This window comes from Lonchura striata, chromosome 4 (assembly GCF_046129695.1).
Source record: "Lonchura striata isolate bLonStr1 chromosome 4, bLonStr1.mat, whole genome shotgun sequence".
NCBI classification, from domain to species: Eukaryota; Metazoa; Chordata; class Aves; order Passeriformes; family Estrildidae; genus Lonchura; species Lonchura striata.
The window spans coordinates 75,605,888-75,633,589 of record NC_134606.1 but is presented as its reverse complement, the minus strand read 5'-3'; the positions used below and the strand labels follow the sequence as shown (position 1 = coordinate 75,633,589).

The 27,702-nt window shown below is 36.6% G+C and overlaps 2 long non-coding RNA genes across 3 annotated transcripts in view; both read left to right on the top strand.

Annotated features, from left to right (window-relative positions):
• Positions 1-15,170, top strand: part of LOC110468231 (uncharacterized) — a 95,829-nt gene extending 80,659 nt beyond the window's left edge. For both annotated transcript variants that reach the window (XR_013339919.1, XR_013339920.1), the window contains 3 exons: positions 9,917-10,057; positions 13,812-13,891; positions 14,350-15,170. This is a non-coding gene — a long non-coding RNA (uncharacterized LOC110468231). The remainder of the gene's footprint in view (positions 1-9,916; positions 10,058-13,811; positions 13,892-14,349) is intronic.
• A 5,179-nt stretch (positions 15,171-20,349) lies between these two features.
• LOC110468232 (uncharacterized) lies at positions 20,350-26,994 on the top strand. The gene is made up of 3 exons (XR_002465048.2): positions 20,350-21,211; positions 21,770-21,843; positions 25,694-26,994. It is a non-coding gene; the product is annotated as an uncharacterized LOC110468232 (long non-coding RNA).
• The last annotated feature ends 708 nt before the right edge of the window (positions 26,995-27,702 follow it).

Genomic DNA, 27,702 nt, shown 5'->3' with positions numbered 1-27,702 from the left:
GCTGAAAGCAGCCTGTTACAAATAGAAGTGCCTCGTGAAAAATGCTGTTCCAGTGTTTTATAATAAAGTGCACCAATTAGATGCATTCATTAGGACAAACTGCTTGTCTTTTCTTATATTAGATCTTATAAAAGGCACAATGCATCTCATAGCTCATTCTGCTCTGTATTATTATTAATTGAACAGAGCACATTACAGAGTTTTAATCCAATAACTGTAAATACATAATGAATAATATTTCCTTGGGGGCTGCCAGGGTTGTAGCAGCCTCCTTTGCAGCTTTGCATACTCGGAGTAAGATATATCACCACAAAGTCCTCTCTTCCCTGGCTGTGGGTTCCCCACAGGTATTGCAGGGACACCACCAGAGCAAGGAGCAGTGCGTGTGTGGTAGAAGACAAATGTGTCATTTGTTAAAAGGCAAATTAGCAGCCAAGCCTAAACTGCAGGATTTCAACTTTTTCTTGTTAGAAAGGGTCACACGCTCCAGTTCTTCGTGTTGTCTCGTGGGTCCTTGGATGCCAAACAGAAAACAATTTTTTAATTTTACCAGCATGAGGGTGCCTAACTGCAGCATATTATTTATAAAGGGGGAAATGGCAAACAGTAAATGAAGACAAAAGGAAACATTCTGTTCCTCTCTGGAGGAGCACAGCATTATTATACAAGGTTGTGATTGGGCAGAGTAAGATGAATTGAGCAGCTGTTCCTCCTGACAAGAACATTACTTCTTAGATTGCTGGTAATACATGAGGTAGCTGGCACTCCCTGCTTGTGCTTAAGTAACAGATATGATCTCAGCAAGAGTAGCCTGAACTCGATGATAACCACACAGGATTTTATATTAAAGAAGACTCTAGGGCACGTTGAAGTGATTTTTTTTTTTTTTTTTTTTTTACTGTATTTACTAGTATTTTCATATGGAATAAGTATTTGCAGTTATTTATGCCTGGACAGTACTCAAGGTGTGTAGCAGGGCTAATTAGCTTGAAGAGAACTAGTGCATTAATACAGTCCTACTACCACTAATGAATCCCCATAACTTCCAATTCTGAGCTATTTTATGGTCAATTGCATGAAAAATGGCCAGAGAGGGAGATGAGGTCCCTTTGTAGGTATACTTGTAGCCTGTTAACCTGATGGAAATTTCAGCAACAGGAACTATTTTCAGAAATTCAGATTTTTGCCCTTAATTAATGGGATCTGTTTTTTCCAGAATCTAGGCCTTTGCCACCTAAGGATACGTGGCCCAATAATATTAGTCTCCCAAGACCTGATCCCATGACAACTGAAAACACTAGGTGAAAATTAAAGAGGAGTTTTGCACCTGCTGTCAATTGGCCTTACAATTCTAACAGTATCCAGCAGGATCAGGTCATAGTGAAATGAAGAAGTAAAATATATTGAATATAGTAACTATTGAAAAGCTGCAAACCTGGAAATTTTTTCACAACAGATACTTAATCTTAAATTTGCCATCTGCTGGTTTTCCTAATATCATTAAATAGACGATATTGCTAAGCACTGCTAGGACTCTGTGTCTATTTGGGATTATTAGCACTCTCATTCTTTAATTCTCATTATTTCATTACCTTTCTATTTAACTGCCTGATGCTGAGTCTGCAGAAAGGCAGTGCATGCTGCACAACTGGAGACAGGGATGGGGAAGCTGCAGTGCTGCACTTTTCATAAATGAAGCACTTCTCAAATTTTGGAAGCACAAATCACAGTGACATGCACTTTTATCTGGCAGAGCCACATTGAATATTTGCCCCATTTGATTGGACTGGTTCTAACCTTTACCAATTCCAATTGGGGAAATTAATTTCAAAACATTGTTAAGGGCATATTCCACAAAAATTCTTTCTGTTGGTGTAAGTAGGGCCAGTTATTCCACGTAGTCATTTTTGAAAAGAAGCAATTTGATTTCTGAAGAGGAATCTTAGACATATAACTGTAACCCTAAAATCCAGCTCAACTACTGCCTAAGTCTGAAGACACCTGACCTCCTTTTTATTCTGAAGAATCTCCAGGTATTGATAAGTTGACTTTTAAGCCTATCTAATAAAAATTTCATAGAAGATTGAGGAGATTTACAGCACATGGCTGCATCTTTTTAAAGATACCTTATCCAAGGCTGAGCTTCACCACGAATGCAGTATCTATTTTCACGTAAGGACATAAGGAAAAACCAGAATATCAAGTCTGCTGTATGTGCTTCCACATATTTGTACAGACATGGCCTTAAAATGGTGGTGAGTGAAAAAAAAAAAAACCAGTGTATCAAGAACCTTGACATGTAGAGAGGTTTTTGTATTTTGTTTTATCAGCAGGTATCAAAGAAATGAAACTTCTAACATTAGGTCAAACTTAGGTAGTCTCCTAATGGAGAAAAGAAATGACTGCTTATGCTTAGTAGCTTAATAATTCAAGCTGGAATATAGGAAAAGGAGCTTTCAGCATGTGCTCCAATTTTAAATGAACAAAATTAAATTAAATGCTGAAATGAAAAATGTCTAATCAGGAAAGCCAGGACTAGATTCTGACCATCATATTTCACTTAAAAATTTATCCTCTAAGCTTGAAGTAACACTGGATCCTCTCATATCCAAAGTTGTCCCTTGGCATGATTATATGTCTGTGAAACTATTTATTGTTTTTGTTTTTTTTTTTTTTTTTTTCACTAATACACAGTAAAAATGCACTTTAAGAACCTTTTAAAGGGAAGAAGTAGCTTACAGTGAACCTGAAATCTGTTTTGAAACACAATATCATTCTAGAGTCATTTAACATTAAAAATTATATGCCATACCTCAGCTGTTTTTAATATGTATATATCTTTAAAAATATTCTAAAATAATGCTGTAATTCTGAAAGCCTTCACCAGACAAATTAATATATAAGAACTACCAAAAGAATCTGAACCTCTTCGATGGCAATGTCTTTTTACCAAAAAATCCACATAAGGTGTTTTTAATATGAAAGATTTAATAAATGCTTTCAAGTCCTTTAATAAAAGGGTTAATTAAAATCCAGGTGGCATTTATTTCACAATGTAAGGGTGAACATTTGAATTTCAGACTTGATGCAACACACTTTTCTCCCTCTGGCTTTCACAGTGAATTGAACACTTAACTCCCTTCAGCAATTTTGGAAATCTCAATTTGTAGCAATTAAGATGAGAAGCCATTACTTGATAGAAAGAAAGAAACAAAGAAAAAAAGAATAGTTAGTTGAGTTCAAGATATGTATCTAGATTCCTTTTAAAATAATGAACACATACCAATAAAAGGGGAAACCTTGCCAGAATTCTACAACTCTCTTTTCCAATTTGCATATTAAATTGTACATCTACCAGTTTCTGTTAATTCAGCAAAATAAGAACTTCTTGTGAAAGTAATTGTGTTATTAGTCTGCCTTGGCAGTAATGATCCTAAGGTGAAGGTGGCAAGTAATTGTATTTCTAACTGTGTCTTCTACTTAATAATTAGTTGTAAAGTTATATTGTGCCTTTTCTGTTCATGAGAACTTTTCTCTCAGCTACTGCACTACAGTGAACCATATTTAAGCTAAAGAGGCAGTTTTCTGCTAAAAAGGCAGATTTCTTGAGATCCTTGCAGTTAATACTTGTTCAACAAGTCTGAAGCTGATATTCTCACACCTTTTCCAGCTGTAAATTGCTTTACCAATTTCCATTTTCATTAGAGTTTTCCATGTTATTCTGCTTTATGCAATATAAAATTTGAAATAATGGCCTTGTTTTTAAAAGCTTTAACCAATTTTGAGAACAAGGACACTGGAAAAGTAACAAACCTTGACCAAACAAGGAATAACTGACCAGTTTCTCCCTCTACACCCCTTGCTCTCACAAAAAGAGTAGTTTAAAAACATCTAAAAAGATTGATACAACAGTGGCTGCAATATATCTTTATAGAAGTTGTATGTTGCTTCTGCTTTCAAATTTATTTTGGCATTTACTGAGGTCAAATTGTAATTATATACACTGAATGTTATTAATATTAAAATATTCCCTCCTATCCCCTGACTGCCTAGAAAAGGAAAAAAAAAAAGCAGAAAAAAACAGGTCTATTGGCCATGTCTGTTGGTTAAAAACTAGTTTATTATAGGTGTACATTAAAGGGAATCAAATCCTGGTTGCACAGAGCCTACTGGACCCTCTCAACAAACTGCCAGCTGTGGTTTATTGCAGATATTGACCAAGTGCTAGGAAAAGCAGCCATGTATCACAGAGCTTTCATGTTCAAACAGAAATAAAGTGTTCCCTTTGTACGTTCTTTTTTCATCGGCTGGAAAGATGCTGAACTCATGTGTAAATGTAAAACCCAGAGAAGGGGAAAAAACCCAGCAAAATAAATTGTTGAGGCTGCTCTAGTGAATGCAGTGAGACAGGGAAAATTAATTCCTTTTCATCCTGATGGCTTCTTTCTTGCCATACGTTGTTGCATTTTAAGTTACTCCAATCTCACAAAAAAAAAAAAAAAGAAAGAAAAAAGAAAAATCTTCCTGCTTTCATTTAGAATGTAAACTCATTGTTTTAAAACAAATTAAAACCAAAGGTACAGAGATCGCTCTCAACACTGTAGAATAATTTGTGCCTCCTCACTTGTCATTGCCATTATTTGTTTATTCCAGGTCATGTATGCATTACAGACTAATTATTTGCTTTGCTTGCACAAGTCTCTCCATTTAGAACTATAGCAATTAGAGATTTTTTTAGAAATGAAATTAAATTGTATAATTTATAACGTTTCTACAATTAGGTCAAGAAATGCCATACTACTAACTTGCAGTTTTTTACCTAACATGCATTTTGTTTATTACATACCAGACTAAATAATTTCTTTTTCCACAAAACACTGATTTAAATCCTGTTTTGCACTACAGAGCTGTCTTTCATGTTTTAATTTTTTACAAATACTAAGATCAGGGATTTATTCCCATTTAATATCTTTGAATGACGTTGAGTCTGTAGATATTTTTTTTGTACATGAACAAGCTGTCCAATGTCAAACAAAAAACAACATAATTATGTTGGCTATGCTTGTAGTTCAATGTTTTCTTTTTCCTGAAGAAACTGAAATGACACACTCTGCTTTTACTATCCTGAGGAACATTAACCTTGAGGGCTGCATTGAAAGTTGAGGGGAACAGTGAATTGGACAGATCAAAAGAGTGGTCAAAAAGGAAATAGAAATAGAATAGCATAGTTTTTGGGGTGTTTTTTAAACCCAAAAACTATGCTAGAGATGGAACTCAAGCAGATTAGCTGTTCTTCAGTGAGCAGGAGGGTGGAAGGTGTGTTTATCACCAAAATGAGAAGCAATAATAAGCAGTGCTGTGCATTACTAGGAGTACTTAGGTGAGCTTGGCTAGCCACAAGAATTATTTAATATGATCAGTCATTTTTGTTCTCCACAACACCCACAAGTTAGGAATTTGCAGATGTCATCCTGATGCTGCCAGAAACAGATTCACAGTAACCTCAATATGTCACCAGAAAGGGTTTCTGAAAATCCTTTTGTTTTCCATGTGGCATCTTAGTATGTTGGCAATACAAGTGTAATGTTATTGCCTTAGCCACTCTTTGCTATTACAAAATATTCATGCCACATTACTTTAAAAAGTAGCATTTATTCTGCACCAACTAGTCAAATGAAGCAAACTTGCAGTTTGATAAACAGTGTATAGATTGAAAATTTGAATTAGACAATATAATTTTTTTTTTCTGGCACATAAAGTGGATGTTAATTGCATTTATTCAGTCTGATCATTAAAAGACTGGAGAATCCTGCAGTCACAATCATGAATTTGCATGGCTGAGTCCAAAGGACAAGTAATGTGTGTATTTATCTGTGTCCTGAAATGTACTTTTGGGTTTTGTCTTTGTGATCTGCGATGTGCCTCTAGTGAAAAGGCTCAAAAAGGGAGATTACCTCAGTCTGGATGATGTACATTTGCATATGCCACAGTTTTAAACTCAAGCACCACATAGATTGGGAGGAAAGGGTGAAAAGTGAGGTGAGGAGGGGGCAGATTTATTTCCTCAGGTGACCTTGCAGCTAAAACTGAGGTCTGAAAAACATCACTCCTGAGTCTCCTCCTGGGTGTTGCTTTGGGATCCTCCAGTTAGTGAGTCCATTAAAGAAATTCACTCTTTGCTCTTTGCATTTCAGCCATGGTTTTGTGGCTGTGCTGGTCACCTGCCTGTGTCGATTCACACAACTGGTAGCATTTTTTCCAGTGAAATTCTTCTTTATTATGCACTCAGAACCTCCAGCAAGTGCACCAGGATGGCCCCAAACCTGCCAAGCAGCACAGTAGTTCTTCACCACTTCTATGAACATACTAAACAAGAAGCTAGTCCTGAATTAATCATTAATTTCCTGAAATTAATCATTTAATTTCTGATGTAAATCACAAATACCTCTCACGTGGAAAAAGGCACCATTATAGTTTTTATTACACCTGAGATCGATTTTTAGAGAGAAAATTTTACATTGATGTTTCGAGAAATAATTAGCAATATGTCTTTGGGAGAAGCCAGTCTTGAATTCGAAACTCTAAAATTTATATTGTTCTTTTATTTTGCAGTCTGGTTGGATGACAAAGTCTAAAAGATTGATAAATTTTGAAAGGAGATTTCTAATATTTCAAAATTATATGACCTTACTGAAGATGAATCAAAACTAAGATGTGGTGTGTCAATAATCAACAGATAATTTTCAAAAGAATCAGAAGTTTTTGAATAGTTTTATTTAGATGAAACTAGCTAACACCGAACAGTTTACAGGTAATACAAACTGTATTTTTGCAAGTATTGTTCTGATCTGTCAGCTTCAAAACCTCTCTCACTGTTGACTCCAAATTTCTTTGTTGCAATATTTATAAACCTGCTCTCATGTGTCTTTTAAGGAAATGTGAATTAGCCAAATAATGAAGCTAAAATTATAATCTGTTTGATAGCTATTTGAATAAAAAATCAAAAAACTTGCTGTTATCCAGCAGCACGCCAGAGACTGCCTTCTTTTACCTAAAGGTACTCATTTTATTACTTGTAAAGATAAAGACTAATTAAATGTTACACAGCCTTTCAGTGATTCAAAAGCTCCACTAATGAGAAGTACCATCCTGTTAAAAAAAAAATTAAAATTCAGGCAGAGAGGTCTGAAGAATGAAGGGAAGCAAAGGGCACTGAGTGAAACCAAAGTGGCTCGCAGCAGGTCAGTGTCTGCCACTGGGACAACACCCTGGAAGAGTATTTGGTATTTTAGAAATACCAATTCGAGCTCTACATCTCATAAAAGAAATCTGAGCGTTGAGGAAACTGTGAGATCGCTCCAGCTCCATTGTTGGAAATGACATAGGATCACCATAAATAGGGGTCATGGAAAACCCATCTGCTTCTAACTCTGCAAACAAATTTGCACAGAAAAACCTCTGTGTCCTTTGGTACCTGCTGCTTTTGACTGTGAGCAGCAGACGTGTATCAGACTGCTCTTCCTGACAGAGTTTGGGTTCAACAAAACCAGGGGCCTGTGGGGCACAGTGGAAAGTAAAGATCCAAATCATGCTGGGTTTCTAATATTCCTGCTGGCATTATATATATACACATATATCTGGGCATGTAAATATATATACACCAGAACCTGCTTTCCATTTCCTTCTCCAGTTTTTACAGAAAGACAGAATTCAAGGCAAATCAGGTTGTGTGTGGAAAGACAGCCAAAAATGTGCATGAATTTGTGTATATCATCTATATCTATATCATCTATATCTATATCTATCATCTATATCTATATATCTATATCATCTATCTATATCTATATCATATATCTATATATCTATATCATATATATATATTTATATGCCTATCTGTGTAGCTAGATCTCTGTGTACGTGTACTCTGCACTCACCTACACACATTTCATGTGCCTGTAAGCTTTTGCATGTTTTCCAGTGGTCTGGGTATTGTAAGAAAAAGAGGATTACCATGTGAGTTCCCTGTGCACTCCCACTGGGGTCCTTCTCCTTGGACTAGCCAAGTCCCTCTGGATGGCAATGAGGTAGAAAAGCTCTGTAATTGGAATAGTTTTGTCAGCGCTGTCTGGAGCTTCATTCTCTCCTCCATTCAGATGCACAAGGGGTTGCTAGAAGTAGAACTGCCCTAACTGCCCTTGCTGGGAGGTTTTGGCTCCTTTTTTGGGGGGAGGAAGACAGCCCCCAGCTGCCTGGCTCTCCAAATGTGGGGAGGAACTGCTGGCAAGGGGTGAGGGGCTCATCTTTGAAGACACAATTGATAAAGTCAGGGATTAGGTTGCCCCACCCATGATGAAGGTCAAAGGCACAAGTTTAACTGCAAACTGTAGGTTTATCCATGCATTTTTGGTTGGTATTTCTCAGAATTAAGTGATTGCAAACAGAATCTTTTGTTTAATTTTTGTAATGTGGTGAGTAAGTACAGTCAAGGTTATTCAAGCTCAGTGCTGAGTTTCATTAAATCAAAGGGAATGAAGGGTTAATACCTCATCCTTGGAGTTTGGAATGACATTTGAGCATGAAAAGCAAGTTTCATTTAAATGTGAACCTTTTCAAATTATATTTTCTGTGAACTGGTGCCAACTCGATTACAGAAACTGCTTTTGTACTGATCTGGTTAGTAAGCTGCCTGTTTGTTTTGAATCTAATACAAATGCTTAAATTTAGTGACATGCATATATTGCATATATTCCTTGGCTTTAAGTATTGGAGATTCTGTCATTCTTAAATAGTCTGTTCTGGAAGATATTGTTAAGAAATTAAAAATGACCTTTATGTAAGAATTCTTTAGAAGGGTTAAACACAGACGGAATATGCCAAACTGAATTAATTTTTTAATAAGCTGAAGATTTTACTGTTGGGTCCTACAAAGGACTAAACTTTATTTAGACTCTCCCCTTAATATCTCTAGAGTAATGGGAAATAGCTGAATTTGTAATGAGCATTAAAGCCAGCATAAAAATTCTGATATCCGTTCCCCTGCGTAAGGATCAGTGATTCTGTGACTTGTTGATCTCCAGTTTAGTGAGTTGTACATTTCTCATGATGCTCACCACCATGGCCATGGTTCAGGAAGAGGCTGGCAGTGGAGCAGCTTGCTGGCATCTTGATGTGATGAGAGGTCACCTAGCAATGCCATGCCAGGTGGAACATCTGTGTGCTCCCCACGGAGAAAAAGTGACCTCGCTGCCCTGTCTTGTCAGAAAACAAAAAGGCCGAGGGTATCATCCTGCATAGAAGTTAAAAAACGGGCTTAAAAAAAAAAAAGAAGTAATAGGAACTTCAATCTTGCTTTTAAAGCCTTTACAGAAGAGGCAAAGAGATATTCTTAATAATACAAATAATAAAAAATGTTTCAGTGTTTCTCAGTAACAATTACAGCAAGAACCTATAATTAAGTCAGGATTACCTATTTTATGCTCTTCCAGTGTATATAGAACACTGAAATATTTGAGCTTTGAAAAGCCATGGCTCCTGAAAATCTTGTTTCACCGTTTGGAGCTAACACAACTCAGTGAGAATTTTCCTCAAGGAAACTGTATATGGTTATATCTCACATACAGGTTCCCTGAATTGTTTTTCCTGAAAAAAAACTAATTGTTGAAAATGTGTGATATGAGGATAGTCTTTCAGTAATCATTGCCTAGATATGATGGAAAAAAGTGCATACAGACATCCTGTAGTCCTTATTTCAGCCTCCCATTGCATTGATGTAGCAGTAAATGGGTATAGAAATAGCTTTTCTTGAACTTTGTCAGGCAAATGCAAATATGGCATAAAATCTTTTCTTCAAAGAGTTGGGTTCATAGTTTTGTGAACTGCTTAACTCCAATTTCCTTGTTCGATATTTCTTTGCTAGAAATAAAGTGGATTCCATCAGCAAGCTAAGATATAAATCTTGAATGACTGAGAACTTTGGGAACTGGTTGGAATAATGGATTGAATGTCATCTGTGTATGCAAAGTCGTCAGAATCTGTCAATCTTCAGGAAAGCTTTGAGGTGGGTGTGTATTTACATACCTGTGTCTATAAGGCGACTGTGTGGGACAGTCCTCAGCTTTAGTGACAGCATATTTGAATCATTAATCTGACCCCTCATTCTGATGGTGCCTGTCAGATTCCAGGGCATAGCCATATGTTCCTTTTGGAAAGAGCTAGTGTAGTTTAAATACCTTGAGAGCCACTATTCCCACGCAGAAATTGTTTTCTTTCATAAATTTGTGACTTGGGTGCGCCTTCTCAAACTGCAATGCCCATTGCCCAAATCTTCATTTTCCTTACACTTTTTTGACTTATTTTGACTGCGCTGGTGCAGATAAGCACTTCTGACTTTCCCTTGCCAGCTGAGTTTCGTGGTTTATAACCTGTTTACCTGACCAAAACACTTTGTTGCTTCCTTGCCTACTTTAACTCCTTCTGTCTCTAATTCTCAGCTGTGCTCTCTGAGCTGAGCAAGCCAGCTTTCCTTATCCCTGCCTTTCTGATGACTTGCTGCTGTTTGAGTTCATCTGCTAATGGATTATATGATGCTGGAATGATGGATAGCTGTAGGCAGATGAGAAGCAGTAGGTATTTGTTACTGCTTTCACACTTAGCATTCCAAGGACAGCCTACTGCAAGCTTCACTGGAGCCACTGCAAGGGCTTCTCTGAGAAATGATGAAGGAGTTCCCTTCTTCCAAATGAGATCATTTGTAGGGAAATATCCTCTTTTCCCAAATAAAATTAAAAGTCTTAAAAACTGCAAATAAATAGATTTTATGTTGTTAACGTTATCTTTTTCCCTCCAGGTTTATTTTGCAGTAGCATTGCTCTGTAATTGTGGTTTATCTCTCCCAAGAGAATTACTTAATTCTTTGCAGCTTTTAACATCGAATTTCTTACACAAAAGAGATGCTCAATGTATTGTCTTTTCTGTGTTATGTTATTTAACTTTATTAATAAGTCAAAGGTATAATGATCATCCTTGGTACCCTAGAACAGAAGAGTTCTCAAAAAAAGAAATAGAATTTTTTTTTCCATTGAACAGTTCATAATATATTAATGACAACCCTCACATGCACCAGTGTCCTTAAACATCAGGTTTGCTGGTACTTATAATTCCAGAGCACATCAAAGGATTGTCAGCCTGCTGTTTAATATCTGAACATTAGCACAAGGACAGAACACTTGTGGATTTTAGGGAAAAAGCCTGATTCATTCACTATACCTCAATTCAACAACTTACACCATCCCTCAGGTACTGGATAGCTTCCCACAGCTGGGAGGCAGCAAACCCAGGAAGAACTCCATAAACATTGATCATTTATTTCATTGCAGAGCTCGCTTCTTTAGTTTAAATTGCAGATGAGATGGATTAGAACCGACCCGACAAAGTTTGCAGTGAGGTAAATTAGGTACTTCCACCTCTGCAGCTTTAAAGCTCATCTGTGAAAAGTGGGCAGGGGGAAGGAATAGCTCCTCTGGAACTGGTCCAGTTCAATAAAATGGTTGGGTCTAAACTGTCCCACAGGAGGGGACCAAGATCCCTCTTCCAGGGGATTTGTGGGCCCTTGCACTCCAACATTTGAAACCTGCCTCCAAAAATCTGAGATGTGCACTGGAGCAAATCAAAATGCTATTGTACATGGTTTCCAGAAGGGGGTGATTTTATGTTTTAAATTTTCATTCTGAAGATACATTTTAAAAATAATGAGGAATACTAATATTTTCCAAGAATTTCGGTTGCCTTTAATTGTTTATATTTCATGTACCTGGGAGGCTGTATCTAACTGGTCTTTTTTATTAAACCCAGAAAATTACATCACTGGTTACCTTTTAGCACTCAGCATCTCACTTGCTGAAGACAAAAGCAAAATTCTTAAGGAATTTGCTGAACACCACCCCTTTTAGGCTGTAGAGAAAAAATGAAGTCTATTAGGAAAATATATTTTTGTACAACTTTCTAACCACTTTAAGAAATATTGAGAGAAAACAATCAGCTTCTAAATTAGAACAACTATTTGAAAAAAGGTTCTTGAGTTGGATTTAACTATGGCTCTTTTGCACAAAGGATCTATAAGTTTAAAACTAAGGGTTAGAACTCTTAAATTAATAAATTAACAGTACAAAACATCTTGCCTGAAGGATATCAAACACGTAAAAATATTACTAATAGGTAAATCAGAGAACTGGCTGTTCTCTAACTAGTCTGTTGGTATTCTCAAAGGAGGTGATCATTATACAATTATTTTCTTGAGGCAGACAGCATCATCAACCGCTTTTTTTCTGAATTTTATGGCATGCTAATTTCCCATCTGTCCCAAGTAATACAGACTCTACACTTTAGCTCATCCACCATAGCTTAACAGCAGAATTACAAGAAATAAATGTCTGCTCAGTCCTTCTGAAGGCTGGCTTCAGATGAGAACGATCATGGTGTTTGGATTGGAGGGAGCATTCTCTCTCAAACCTGTCTCTAACATTTGTTATTAATGCCTTCCAGTTGATAATCACCAAGCAAAAACACTTCCTTGCTCTGGAAATCCAGGCCCAGGCGCTCACAGGATTTGTAGTGCTCATCCCCAACAACTTCAGCAGGTGCAAACAGATGGCTGACATTTCTGTAAGGCCATAAAATGCAGAATAAAATGCAGAATACTACTGTCCTGCTACGCCTAACTGGAATCAATTAAGTATGAGGCAGGATATCAGCCCATGAATCACAAGTCATTTGTTTCCTGTAAATTGCATCGTTTGTTGGGCTTTTTTTAATGCTTCATTTCATGGAAGCCCCAGGGGGAGCAGAAAAGGCAGCAAAAGGGAGAGGTAAGTGGATACTTGAAGCAGTTAAATTGGAAAGTGAGATTCCCTGTTAAAATCTCTGGTTTTGGAGGTTATTGCCATATTCTATCCTCGATTTCATGTTCCTTCTTGTTTGATCTCCTGAATGCCTTCCTAAAATATGCTGGGTCAATTACTTATGCTGTGCTTATATGGCTAAACCTGGACCAAAACCAATGACTATAACCCTTCTTGAAATTATTTTTCTGAGCTTGATCCTTTCGCTAATGCTCTAAAAATAGTTGTATCAGGACAACTAATAGATGCAGAAATTCACAGCAGAAGGGGCTTCAACCAATGTTTCAGAGCTTTTTAGCTAGCTTTGGAAACTCATAGTCTAATGTGTAGACAGAACAAAATTGCCATGAACAGAGGTAACTGAGTGGAAAAAGGACAAAAGGCAGAAAAATCTTCAGATGGGAAATACAAAATTAAAACAAAGAGGAAAGGTTTATTAAGAATCTAAAAAAACTTCACTTTTTTTTTCCCTGATTCCTATGTGCATAGTGAAATGTAAGAGGAAGGTAAAGTATAACAATAGAAATTTAATTTCACTTCATGCTCCTGTTTTATATCCTCAGTTTTCTCTGAGTTAATAAGAAACCTTTGCTAATTACTGCCACAAAGGTGAATAAATGGCAAGGGGAAATAAGCAAGAGTTGTTTATAGGGTGAGTGTGGTGACATTAACTTAAAAGAATAAGTTGATGTGACAATGTTTTAAATATGAGCTAGCAACTGCTGGTAAATTTGCACTGCCTGTTTTTAGCCTTTAATTTGTGAGAATGCTGTGAATAGAGATTAACTTCCTTTACTTAATATTTCCTGTTTCAGTGCCTTCAAATTGGACCTGTCATCGATGTTTTTTGAAAAGTTGTTCATTTTCCCAGGTTTTTGTGTTGATTTCTGTTTGTCACATGATTCACTCTTCCAGTATGGAAGAATGGAGAACCAGTAGAGGCCTTTTGTCACATTGCCTGAGCATGGAGGATTTCATAGGCTGGGACATTCAGGGTAAAATATTCATTTTCATTTTATTTTCCATTATTTCCTTACAAAACAAATAAAATATGCAAAATAAAAGTGAGTCTGTACAAGCAACTAGTTTACGTCAATATTCACGGAGAAAAAATAATGTTTTATGGTGCATGTGATGTCAATTAAAACCAAGGAATCTTTACATATTCCCAAGTAGAAACACCACATATGGTTTCAGTATATAGCCTCTATTCTGTTAAAAAAAATAATCCAACTTTTTCCTATAATCTTTTTATAGGAGAAGTAAACTGTTGAAGATCCATTTGTCAAAGCTTGATCTGATGTTGGAAGCACACACTGAAAACATAAAATAAGTTGCAAGGAATGAATGTAAAGACTGATAGTCTGCCTGTCATGAATGCTTTGAAATATGTATTTCCATTTAATTTCTTCAAAATTAGAAAAAGCACTTAAAATGAATTTCTTGTTACTAGGTGGGCAGCTTTTGCAATGGAATTTGGAAGCAATTTATGTGATGGAACTGGCAAGATAAACACCTGAGATGACATGGAGACACTGGGGAGCTTTGAAGGCAAGTTATACAAATGGGAACTAAAAATGAAAGAGGGGAAATTGAAATGAAGATAAAAAGGTTTAAATACCTGAGGGCAAGGTAAAAGGAAAGCAAAGACCTCAGATTCATTGTATTCAAGTAGTATGATCAGAGTGATTTTTCTTTTCTAAAACCAAAAGAATATGTCAATGTAAATTTTTTTTCTGGTAGAGGAAACATACTTGAGGTTTTCTCTATCACTCATTTACAAATGGCAGTGCTCAAATAGTTATGAAAATTAATAGGACAGGGTGTTTTATTTGGGAGTTCGCCTAGGGAAGAGTCATATCCTCTAAAGAAAATGCATTTTTTCTTTCACCTGGTGGAGCTAACTTTAAACTCTCTTTAAAAGACCATGGGAGACTCACAGAAAGCATTAATGTAATGTTGCCAAGCACGTGCCTTTTTTCTCTTTCCTTCTGCCACTGAGGGTTTGGGTTGCTGCTCCTCCTGTGCAATTTCAGTTTGCCTCTTTGCTCTGCTAAGGTTGCTGTCATTGGTTCACCACATTCCTTGGACATTTGCTGCACATTTTACTGGCATGAGCATGAATAGAAATATAATTCTGACATTAATTAGCTGAGAATGTGTGCATCACTGGAGAATAAAAGGAATATATTTCCAGAAAATCATTCCATTTGTTTTTCAGAGTATCTCCTGACTACTGGATTTAAACACTGAAAAAGAAAAGGGAGCTGGGACATATAAAGGTGATAAATAAATAAATAAATAAATAGATAAATAAATAAAGACTGGAGGGGGTGTGTTGAGGGTCTCTCTTTGACTTTGGCAGGACACTCACTGGGCTCTGGAGGTACCATCAGAGGCAGAAACTTATTAAAGCAGCTCTGCTGTGAATGACTCCACAGGATATCATGAAATGGTGATCAAATTGTGACAAAAAGCACAATGACGTGCTTATTTACACTCTTATTTCACTAGAGAAAGTGAAGATATTTATGAATGATTGCTTAGTCAAATATCCTGGTTCTCACAATAGGTTTCTAGTTTCTCGTGACTTGCCATAAAATAGGGATGAAAAAACCCAAGAAATTAAAGGATGCCACATCCCTCCAGAGTGAGGGAAAGGCAGTGAGCTGAAAGCAGAGCTGTGCTGTCCATGGGGAGCATGCTGCCTGTCTCTTGAGAGTCTCTTTGGGACTCAGCTTGACCATGGGCTGGACATTGGTCCAAGTACTCCATTGATTTAGATTACTGAATGCTTGAGACTCGTGGTCTCAAAAATAGAGTTGCAGAAACCCTGATATAAACCTACTGAAAGATCAATACACTTCTGATGTGAATAACTGGCTTAAATTCTGTTGATACCCTAGGAAAAAGAAGATCTAAATGCTGCTTGGGAAATGGTGTAAATCAACACATACAGTTAACCAGAGGGACCTTCAAACCATTACTGACATGCAAAAAAGTTGATTTATTTCATTCCCTCACTAACAACATCAACCCAAAGCTTAACTAGGCATGAGTGAGTGCAACAGATTGGCTGAATAGAGAAATTAGAAGACAACAGCAGAGGCTGAAAAAAGATGTTTGATGTCATTGACGCTAAAAAAAAGGCTGGGATCTTGACATGCAGAAAAGCAAGTGCCAGAGAGATTAAAGAATTTGGTGAAGCACATGAAAATTAAAAAACAAAAAAAAAACTGCTAGAAGGAATTTGTTGAAAATATAGTAGAGAACTATCTCTAGTAAAACTAAGGCATCTCCACTCAAAATTAAAAGCAAAAAACACAGAAAGGCAGCAAGTCCAAGTAGGGTACTAGTGATATTTCCTAAATAAGGGAAAAGGTTGTTTCTAACTCTATGGAAATTTAGCAGTGGACATTTGATTTAAATGTGCAGTCCAAGAAAAACTTCTTTTACTTGACAGGTTCAGCTGAACAGCACAGACCTATGATTTTACATCTCCTAGGACACCTTAGTGTACTGCACAGTATTAAATTAGAAAAAGAAATTATGATAAGAATATATGTAAGAAAATACCAAAACTTTGGTGAGAAGTCAAGATAGTTTATATTAACTTTAGCTTTAACTGTGCAAGAGGAAAAAACAGTGAGCAGAATAATGTTAGATATGGGAAAGGAGGCTGCCAGAACCAAGATCATTACAGGCTGAAATCAGAGAGCTATAGCAACCAGAAGCAATTCAGAGCTGTATTAGCTACCTTAGGTAGGATAAAACAGCCTTAATTAAAAGTAACCACATTTACTTTGAGTTTATAGACAGACACTATATTAATAATATATACTAATATGCTAATTAGTGTGCTAATATATACTAATATGCTATCATTCAAATAGCAGCTTGTTCACCTTGCTATCTTCAGCTAAATTTCATCCTTGTTTTAATTAATTTTTGTCACATACTATTGTATCAGACACTAATATTGCACAAATGTTTGACAGTTTCTGTGTTCTGTTAATGCAGAATTTCTGCATTCTCACATGTTTCTTTCTAGTTTTGCCTTTTTTTTCTATTTTTTTTTTTTTTTTTTGCAAACATACCTGGTATAAATTAGTTCTCGATCTCCTCTAATGTTTTAGTTTTTTTTAAATGGATGTTCATCTTTCAGGCTGTAATACCAGGATCTTCAGTTCTCTTTCTGAATAGTGGCAGTACTGCTGAGATTCTGGACCTGCAATCCAGTTCTCTCAGAGCTGTTGGCTTGAGATTTTCCCATACAACTGCTTAGATTAGGATTCTTTTTAGCATGGTAATTTCCATTTCCATAACTTTTTTCCCCACGTCTCTCGTGCTCTCTTCCCTAGCTCAGTTGTCCACGAGCAAGCTGAGGGAATGCATTCATTCCTTTTATTATTATTATTCATTCCTCTGCACACACCCTGGCGATGGAAGGTCCACTTTTATACATTATCCCTCTTTGCCTCTTACAGCCTTTCACACCATTAGCCCCCAGTATATTCTGCACCATCACTTTGTGCTTTAATTCCTTGCTCCGGGCACACAGTTCAATATTCCACTTCATTAAAACTCATCCTCCAACATATCTCTGGCACTGTAACTCTTACTTTCAGCCTGATGCATTTCAGCATTAATTCTGTTTCATCATTTTGCTCCCTAGATACCTGGAATTTCGATACAAACATTACTAACTTGTTTATATTTTGACAGTTTTTCTCTCTCTGTTTCATAAAAAATGTGCTTTCTAACTTTCAGTGATGACATACATGCCATTTTCTGCAGCAAAGGAAAAAAAAACAGGATTTTGTGGGGGGATATAGCTTTGCTAGTCAGTTTGGGTGAATCTTTTGGCAGTGTGAAAAACAGACTCCAGTTTCTCCAGCCCACAGTGATGTTCATTTCTTCTGTCAGGTGATATGACTGCCTGTGTATGACTTCTGCTAAGGCATTTTTGACAAATTTATTCCCTTTGGTGTAAGAAGAGTTATCCAGTGGTTTCTGTTAGTGCTCATTTCCAAATTATTGACTGCATTTTGATTCAATCTGTGCCAAACTACATTTATTTGGTAGGAAACAATACTTTTTTCTTTGGTAGTATGATCTGCTTGAACTAGTCAAATTGCTATATAAATATTAAACTTCCCAAAGGTCTTTTTGATAGCAAAAGGTAATTATTTAGGTTAGCACGAGGGCTAAAAGGAGACACATAGAGAAGCCACAGAAGAGCTGCTTTTAAAGCTCAGACCTCTGATTTAGCTGTTAGAAGTTATTTGGTCTCTGGTTTAATTTGGCATAGCTAGTTTATGTTCCTCTGGTCCAGAATAGTGTCAGTGCTTGGGTTACCTTCTGAGGTCACCTTCATATTAAAGGATTTATGAGTTAATTATTCCAGTAGGGTTTGTTGAAAGCTTTCTCTTAGGATCAGATTTATTCACTGTACATATTTAAGCACTTCTGTCTTTATTAGATGGTTTTGTTCTTGCTCCTAGGAAACAATACCAAACCTGGAGGTTTCCAAGATTTGAGCTGTAAATACAAAAAAGGAAAAATCTTCACCTTACAGTTAGAATCTAGAAACCAACCTAAAAACCAAGGAAGACATTAGAGAAAACATATGGAATTCTGTATATAATATCAAATGAGCAAATTGTCTACTATGTGTAATATTTTCCTTCTCCCTACCACCACAGAAGGCTCTGCTCCTCTGAAGTCTCAGATAAAAATACAAGGAAACCTTCCTGAGTCCATAGCCCTGTTATTGAGTATCTTCTCATGATGAGAAGCTTTACTTTTTGAATTTAAATTATCCAGCTGAAAGTCTGTAATGCCAAAATAATAGATTGCAGGCATTCATTGCAGATTAGTGTGTTTTTACTGATTTTTTTTTCATGTAAAGGTGATAAAGTCAATATAGTAAAAATATATCCAAGAATGAAAATAAGAGAAATTAAGGACAAAATAAAAATTCTACAATGCTGAAGGAAGTGTACACCAGGTAGAACACACTGGAGATTATGCTAGGACTCTCAATATACTTTCCCTCCAAGAATAAGAGGGGAAAATGTCAGTAAAGTTTTTTATTTAAAAAAAAGATAGATTTTTTTTCTGTGAAAAATTTAGATGAGAGCACCTAGTGAACTTTATTACCTTCAGACTTATGCAGATGGTGAGTGGGTTTAATTCAGAGTGGAGACTTACATGCCAAAAGTTCTCAAACATCCTGGTTTTGGCACTCAGGGGGATTTTTAGGATATGGCCCTTATGGCAGGATTATAAAATTCTTGTTCATGTTGCATCACAAACTATTGCACCAGGCTTTCACCTCTTTCCTGCTTTGTACATAATGTGAGAAATTTCACTCGTTCAGTGATGTTTTGTGGAGATTTCCTGTTTACCTACCACCATTTGTGCTCTTAATGAATTCAGATGAAATACTTTGAAGTGAGGTGCTGCTCACTGTGAGTAGGAGCACCACAAAATGGTTCATATGGTGCATAAGTCATCAGGATATTTTGCAAAATTATGCAAGTTCCATGGTTACATAAAAAACATAGAAATATTTTGCACCTCTGAATTCTTTTTCTTACTAAGGAGTCACCCTTTACCCTTCTATGAATTTTTGTTTTACTCTCAGGACTTTTTTTTCAATATTCAAGTTGTTTGGGAAATAATTCCATAAAGGTTTTTTTTTTCCAGAAAAATAATTAGTAAGAAATGCATTAGGAGATTACATATGGGATACACACCTATATTTTCTACCCATGTTTGCATTTCGATTGTCTGCAGAGGACCCACATCTGATTAGGGAGGTCTTTTTGTCTCACAGCTTGTCCCAGGTACTGCACTGAAATAATTCAGTTTATAATCACTGTGTACTTAGTGCATCATCTACTCTGTTGATAATCAGTGGAAGAAGAAGGTGGCATTCTGAGACTCAGTTTCCCTTCAGATTTTTGTTTTAGCTGATGATGGATTTATTAGCAATTGATCAGATGAATATCGATTTATTATCTTGTCTTTTGGTAAGACTAGAATGACAAAATAGATGTCTATTTGTAACTGTGCTTTTAATATCTCTTCAGAATCTCTGTAATGTAATCTAGTGTTAACTTAGTTTAGTGGTATATTTCTTTAAATATCAATTTACTTCTTTCACTCAGCATTACTGATCTCAGTATTTCCATTTTATGCATGTTGATAGACAGATACAGAAGAAATTTTTTATTTCAGCTTGTAGATGGAATCTGTGTTGATCATTCAGAAGTTCCATAATATTAGTAATACAATCACAGCCCCATAAAGCAAAGTATTGGTTTTTTCAGTGTCACACAATTTGGATATTGATGTACTTGCCTCATCTTGAATTATAAAAATAATATATATTGTGAAATCTTAAGCTGATAGTCTGTGAACCTGAAAATAAAAAGGGAGGCTTTTTTTTTTACATATGGTCTATTTCTGTTGTTTGGACTGTTTTCCAGATAACCATCTGTAACAGAGAAAGGATGGCAAGCAAACTGATTTCTCATACTTGGTTGCCAAGATTCATTAATATCTGCTTAGGATGGCACACTGCCTAATCAGAGGCTGCTTGGACTCTCCGTTGCAGGTTTCAAACAATAATGTGTTTAGAGCCTGCCTTTGGGCAGGTCTTTTGGCACCAATCTAACAAATTTCTGCACATGATTAAACTTTGTGTAGAGCTGTGTCTGCTAAAAGGAAAGAGAAAGAAAGAGAGAGAGAAAGGAAGGCAGAGAGAGAGAGAAAGGAAGAGAGAAAGGAAGAGAGAAAGGAAGACAAAGGGAGAGAGAAAGAAAGAGAAATAGAGAGAATAAAAGAGAGAAATAGGGAAAGAAAGAGAGAGAGAAAGAGGGAAAGAAAGAGAGAAAGAGAGACAGAAAGAGAGACAGAAAGAGAGACAGAAAGAGAGAAAGAAAGAAAGAAAGAAAGAAAGAAAGAAAGAAAGAAAGAAAGAAAGGAAGAAAGAAAGAAAGAAGGAAAGAAAGAAAAGAAAGAAAGAAAGAAAGAAAGAAAGAAAGAAAGAAAGAAGAAAGAGGAAGAAAGAGTGGAAGAAAGAGAGGAAGGAGAAGGAAGGAAGGAAGGAAGGAGGGAAGAGAAAAGAAAAGAAAAAGAAAAGAAAAAGAAAAGAAAAAGAAAAGAAAAGAAAAGAAAAGAAAAGAAAAGAAAAGAAAAGAAAAGAAAAGAAAAGAAAAGAAAAGAAAAGAAAAGAAAAGAAAAGAAAAGAAAAGAAAAGAAAAGAAAAGGGAAAGAAGAGAAAAAAGATTAGAACAAGGAAGCAGGTGAGGAAAAGAGGAAGCACTAACAAGACAGTGCAGGAGAACATGAAGCCAGTTCTCAATGCCAGGAAAAGTACAGTGCCTCTGGGCAGTGAAAATCTAGGGAGATTGTTTGGGCTAGAACATAAAAGTGTGAGTAACAGGTGATAATAAGCAATAACACAAAGAGAGACCGAAACCAATCACCTGGCACATGTTACCCAGTAAACTGAGTAAGTAAATAGGGTACTCCAGATGCTGGATCCAAACTTTGCTAAAATCAGTGTGGAGGTTCCTCAGGAGACTTCAAGTTCCACAGTACCTTCTACACAAAAAGAATCCATCTACATATAGTTGTGTCTGAGTCAGGAGAACAAACTTAAAACAACATGAGGAAAATCTGAGGGATATAAAAAAAGACCAAAAATATAAATAATAGCAAAGCTTTAATCTAAAAATTATGTATTATTAACCTAATGAATCATCTTTTTTGACTTTAATTAACCAAATAAGTATACTGATCAATATGTAATTGTATGTAATTATACTTGTATAATGCTTTGCTCATTCTTTTTTACTTAGATTGTGGCCTAATTTAATTAATCTTGCCTCCCGTTGTCTACATGTAGAGATCTTCTTAAGACTGACCGAAATTGGTATGACCTCTGTGAGATATTTGATGATAATTACTATTTCTGTTATTATTTTTACAACATACAATAGCAAGTAATTCCTATTACATAAAAACAAATAAAAGCACTATTTTAGTACTATGATGGGAAAATCATGATGTGCATTCTTTTAATTAAGGTGACTATTTTGTTTTGATAAAAGGGCAACAATAAATGTAGAATGAAGGCTGAATGGGAATAAAAAAAAGAGAAAATTAACACACTAAAACCTCAACCTTGCATTCTGAAGCTATAAAATCCAAATGCAGAAAATACTATAGTTTTACAGACCTTCTATAATGTCTTGTATATTATGGTGTGCTCTATCTTATTTTCTCTTAATTTATCCCAGACAGCTTTCAGAAGGCATGTGAGAACATGTATTTTCATTTAAGGGTGCTGATTCATTGTGATTGTGCTGCAATGAGTCCTATATTGTTTTTCCCTGGCTTGTGCAAGGATCAGAATTAATAATGTACAGTGGATTATCAAAGAGGGAAGGTGGCAGTGAGCCATCTCAGCTATCAGAGATGACTGCGTGTTTCAGAGAGACCCAAGCTTTTATCATCCCCGAAATCTCACAAAAGCCAGCGTAACAAAAGCAAAGCAGCAAAACTCCTCACCCAATCAACAAAATAAGGTCAGGATTTTCCATCTTAGGGGCTTGAAAACACCACCTTCACTGCCTTTTGCTATCACTGAAGCAATTAAAAATTGCTATCTGCCAATATTTGATGGTGCCACTCCTTTTGATCACTGCTCAAGTGCAGATGATTCTCTGACCTTCAACATCCATTCCTTTCATATCCATTCCAGTGCTTAAGAACATTCCTGTGTTTAGCCTGTCCTACCACCTAAAACTCTACTTCGCTTGTAGTAAACAATGATGAAAAATCACTAAAGCAATCTTTTGTTCGCTGCAGTGACATTTCCTCTAATTAAATTTTCATCTCTGAAGGTATTTGGGCCTCTCCAGTCCATCTGGGATATGTTTGCCCTCGGCATTGCCGCAGGCCAAATGTATTTTTGTTGATACGCCAAGCAGCATGCTGTCCTCAGTGGCCGTGGCTATTCCCCACTGGTGGTTTATTCAGGAGATTATTTCACCAGTTTCAAAGTACTTTTTTCTGAAGTCTTTTATTTTTTTGTCTTTGAAGAGGCAGTGAGTGCTGAGTGCCCCCCTGATGCCCTCTCCTCTATGGATCCACGTTGGTTTCGAGGCGTTTTTGCATTTTTCCAGCAGGCTGTGTGCAGGGATGGGATGTGATGGAGGGGACCGTGCTCCCACAGAGGCCAGGTGTCACTGGAGGGACCTGCTCTTCACAGCATCCTTCTGCACTTTCAGCATCAGCCTCAATTAAGCTGATTAGGGGTGATTTAGGACCGGAATTCTGTCTCATGATGCAAAGAATGACAAAATAATGCGTGTAGCAAGGGGCTTTGTAGACCTCATTTTGTGTACCAAGGGGCTTTGTAGACCTCATTTTATGTAGCAAGGGGCTTTGCAGACCTCATTTTATGACTCCGTGGTAGGAGATGTCTGGCAGGACAAACTGGTTTGCATCTCTTTTGACAATTCCTGTGTCACCTCTCCCAGCACATCTCAGCAGCCAAACTGCAAAAGGTCATTTTTGCACGCATGCAAAAAGCTGCTACAGTGAAAGATATAGTTTATTGACTTAAAAAGAGAAAGGCATGGATCACTGCAAAATGTAATGGAAGCGTTTTCTCATTTCCTTTTGGATAATAGAGGCCAATGGGATGAGTATTTCCATATTGGCAATGCATCATATATATTTTTCTAATTCTTTTCTAATTCTTTTGAGATAATAGAGTCTCATTCTAAAGAGAAGACTGCATGAGTTCTTTTAGTGTAATTGTTGATTTGACTGTACTATGGGTCTGATATAATTTAGGAATATAATATTTTAGTAAAAGTTGAAGTTTCATTTTCAAGGGAATCTGATTATCCAGTAATTAACATTCTGAAACAATTTTATCATACTGAGAGACCTGGGCAAAGGTAGCAACCTTCATCACCAGAAACTATCACTTTTGTAAATTACTCCTCAAACTTTTTAAAAATCTCCACAGTCTCCTTTTTTTTTCCCCCTCAACTTTTACATTGAAATAAATGCAAGGGCAAGTTACTGAAAAAAAGGAAAGGACACGAAGAAAATAGGAACAAGCCACCTGTGGATTATTGACATTTCTGTGGTTAAAATTCCATAACTCTAAATAAAATCGTGCTGTTTGGAGAGAAAAATTATGGCTTTCACAGTTGCATAGTTTGATTTTTGCTTGCTTTTTGAGTCAAAACCTGTAACTTGTAAGGAGTTGCTTTATTTACTAGGTTAAAAATATTGGGATGGCTCCATGGCAGCAGTAGGCATTTAAGGGACAGTAAATGGTGTGGCTGTCCCTGTTAGATTGCATCTATCTTCCTGTTTCTCACCCAAAGGAGGTGTACTGTCATTTCCACTTCTGCAAACAGAGTGAAAAACTGGGATGTAGATGTGTCACATTGGAACAATGGTTGTGTCTTGTGCTGACTTGGCACAGAAGCAAATGAAACAAAGGAAAAAAGAAAGATAGCAGAGAGTGGGACCTGTACTTCTGGTTTCAGTCTTTGCTCTTGCCTTACAAAACTCAATTCTCTATTACAGCTGTATAAATCAGAATTCCTCTTGGGATATAATCTATAATCTGGATTGACCTCAGAATTAATTCCAAATCTGGCAATGGCAGGCAAACTCCCTTCCTGACTGACCACACATATGCCAAAAATTTTGAAGAACTAGGGATATTTGGTGTGCAAGAAAAAATCACCTCTGAGGGAATGCTGTGAAATTACTGGAATGAGCACCTTGGTAATTTTGCATAAATACTCTTAAGGGTTGAAATAGCATCTCAGTAAGTTCTGAGAAGCTATATGTTATCTGCCAGGCTCTTCCAAAACTTTACATGAATCTCTGATTATAATTTCTAATCTCTAAAATTCTCAGTTATGCAAGAGGCAGTGAAATTACATTGTAAAATAGGCACAGATATTTACTGGTCTTGGAAATTTTTCTTTTGAGAGTTTTGTATAGTTCAAGGTACTCAGGCTAAACAAGAAACATTTATTACTGCAATTGCTTATTTTCTTCTTAAAATTGCATTAGGATAGACTTTCATTCCACTCTGGGTCACAACTGTTTTACCAACCCTACATGACATAAGTAACTCATGAATGACAAATCTGCAGGGAAATGGGTCTGAGACCCTTTTTTGCTTCCAAGTGAAAAGGACAGAAATTTTTCTTCAGCACACACGAAAATGGACACAGCACACCTCTAGTGTTAGGCAGAAAAGGAGCAGATGCAGGAGCAATATAAACTTATAAACTTCTCTGAACTTAAAGAATAGCAGTGGCTGTATCTCACAGGTAAAAACTGTCAGGACTGTTAGGTTTAATATTTTATCTGGGGAGTTCAATCTGCCTTTTAGGTATCAAGGGAGCTGTCTGTACTGACAAGAAGTCAGTATGCTCTAATTCCCTAGCTGGAGTCCAAGCTCCTGTCTCTTTGCTTATAAAATAAGTACATTTACATATAAGTGAAAAAAAAAAAGTTCTTAATGCCTTTCTAGCAGTAATTTTTTAAAACATGCAATCTCATTTTGATGCAAAATATTTGGTGATATGAGAAATAATGGCAGATCCAAAAAGACTTGCATAAAAAGCAAAGAAAAACTATTTTATGACTATTTTAAACTAAAAGATTCATTTCACCACCTCTTATACAGGATATATAATAATGTTGCTCCTAATAATGCTGCCTATTTGTTTTTTTAGGAAAGCCTTGAGGAAATCCAAGCACCTGAGGAATCTACATGAGAAGATACCTCATCCAGTTAGAAACTTGTTAAAAAGGAGTGAGGGAAAGGCCTTTTTAACTGTGGCAGTGCAGCCCAGGTAGGAATGCACCTGGCACTGGATGCAGACAGCAGCTGTCTCAGCAGCATCCATAATCTGTACTGGTGGCTTCCTGGCTGTACCTGTGTGCCCTGAATGCAAAAAGCATCTGTTTCACATTTATTCATTTACTCAGATGGCATTATCTACATCACTTGCTACCTTTGGACACAAGACTCTCATTTATAATTCATGGTACACAGATGCTTACAGAGAGTAGAAGCTTTGGCTACATTACCTGTCACTCTTAGTATATTTTGTATTCATGGTGGGTAAATGTACAAGTATGAAGCTGCCATATTGTGTATGACTATCTATAATGCATTAGCAAACAGTTGTTTGATTATTTACACTGTCACTCTTTATAGTTGGAGTGATGTTAGAATGGGAAATGAAACAAACTGTGGGTTCACTCTCCCTAATTTTCTTCTGCTCTTTCTCTTTTTGTGCAGAGTTCATCAGTAAAACTTAGGTAACTTCCTAAGCTTTTGGAAAATGAGGGTGGCTTTGTCTCATTTTGTTTCTTGTGCTCTTCCCTTGATATGATCATCATTCAGGACTTGGTCAGATATTCACTAAATTCACTAAAATTCACTAGTGCAGCTGGCTTCAGAAGATGATTCCTATTCTTTGCTTTGCTTTCTTTGCTCATAAATCCAGCCTGCTGAAAATATTAAAAAGAGAAAAATAGGCAGGAATGAAGCATATCAGAAAGAGGGAGTGAATGCAACTGGGGAAACATTCACTCAATATTACATATTAAGTAATTTGCTCTTTAGTACTGAAGGAATATATAGAGAAAATATCTTAACAGTACTTACCAAGAGCCATCTGAATCCATCAAATGCTGTTAAAAACAACCATTTTGGAGCAAGGAGAACATTCTGTATGCCATGTATTGTTTTTAAAAGCTATTTTTAGTGTGGTAAATATTAAAGGATGTCATTGTCCCTTGCATGAGCTCTCACTCATTTTTTAGGAAGCTTTGCCAGAGATGCTTGACTTAAGAACCCATTAAAATGAAAATATACTCAGGAACCTTGCAGGAATAGCGCTTGAAGGCATGGGCACCAAGCATGCTTGGCAGCCTGGAAAGCTTACAGAGCTCACAGAAAAGGAATGCCATCACATTAAAGAATTAGCATAGCCCCAGGCACCAGGTTTTTTTATGTTGGTTGGTTTTTTTTTCGTTTTTTTTTTTTCCCAGTAGATGTGAATGACATTTCCTATCTGAGACACTGTTTAAAATATTCCTTATCCACATGTAAGTTTTTTATGACTACATTAAAAACCAAAAGGTTGGTATGTTCCTGCTGACATTTGCTCCTATTCCTCTCTTTCACTGGGCACTGTATCTCAAATGAATCTCTGATGTTCATCTCTCCTTCCACAAGCTTCTCACTCTCTCCAAATATTGTACTGCCTCCTCCTCGTCCCTTTTCTGCTAGGCAGAACTTGTTCTGTCATTCTTCTTGAAGTCTACCAGATGCCACGAATTCAGAAAAACTCCCACCAAAAAAGTCCCTCTAAAGTCTTTTACCTTCTCAGCAGCGCCTCCACATCACTCTTTGAAAATGCAAATAAGATATATTAATAAATGCAGAAAGAATCTGAGCATCAGTACCTGATAACATAAAATTAACTTCTCTTTTTACTGACCCTAGTCTATGAGAATTGAACTTGGGGAAAATTGAAGAAATAATCACTCAGCAGCCTCATCAATCAAACCAGCAGCTTAGGCTGCTAATTATTCCCTGGTGTGGATACCTTGGCTCTTCTGACCACTCACCAAGGAAACTCAGGTTATTGATTCCACTGCATGAAAATAATCCACCTAACTCTCAGTTTGTTTCTTGTGGGAAATCTTCTTGCATAAAGTTCTGACAAAG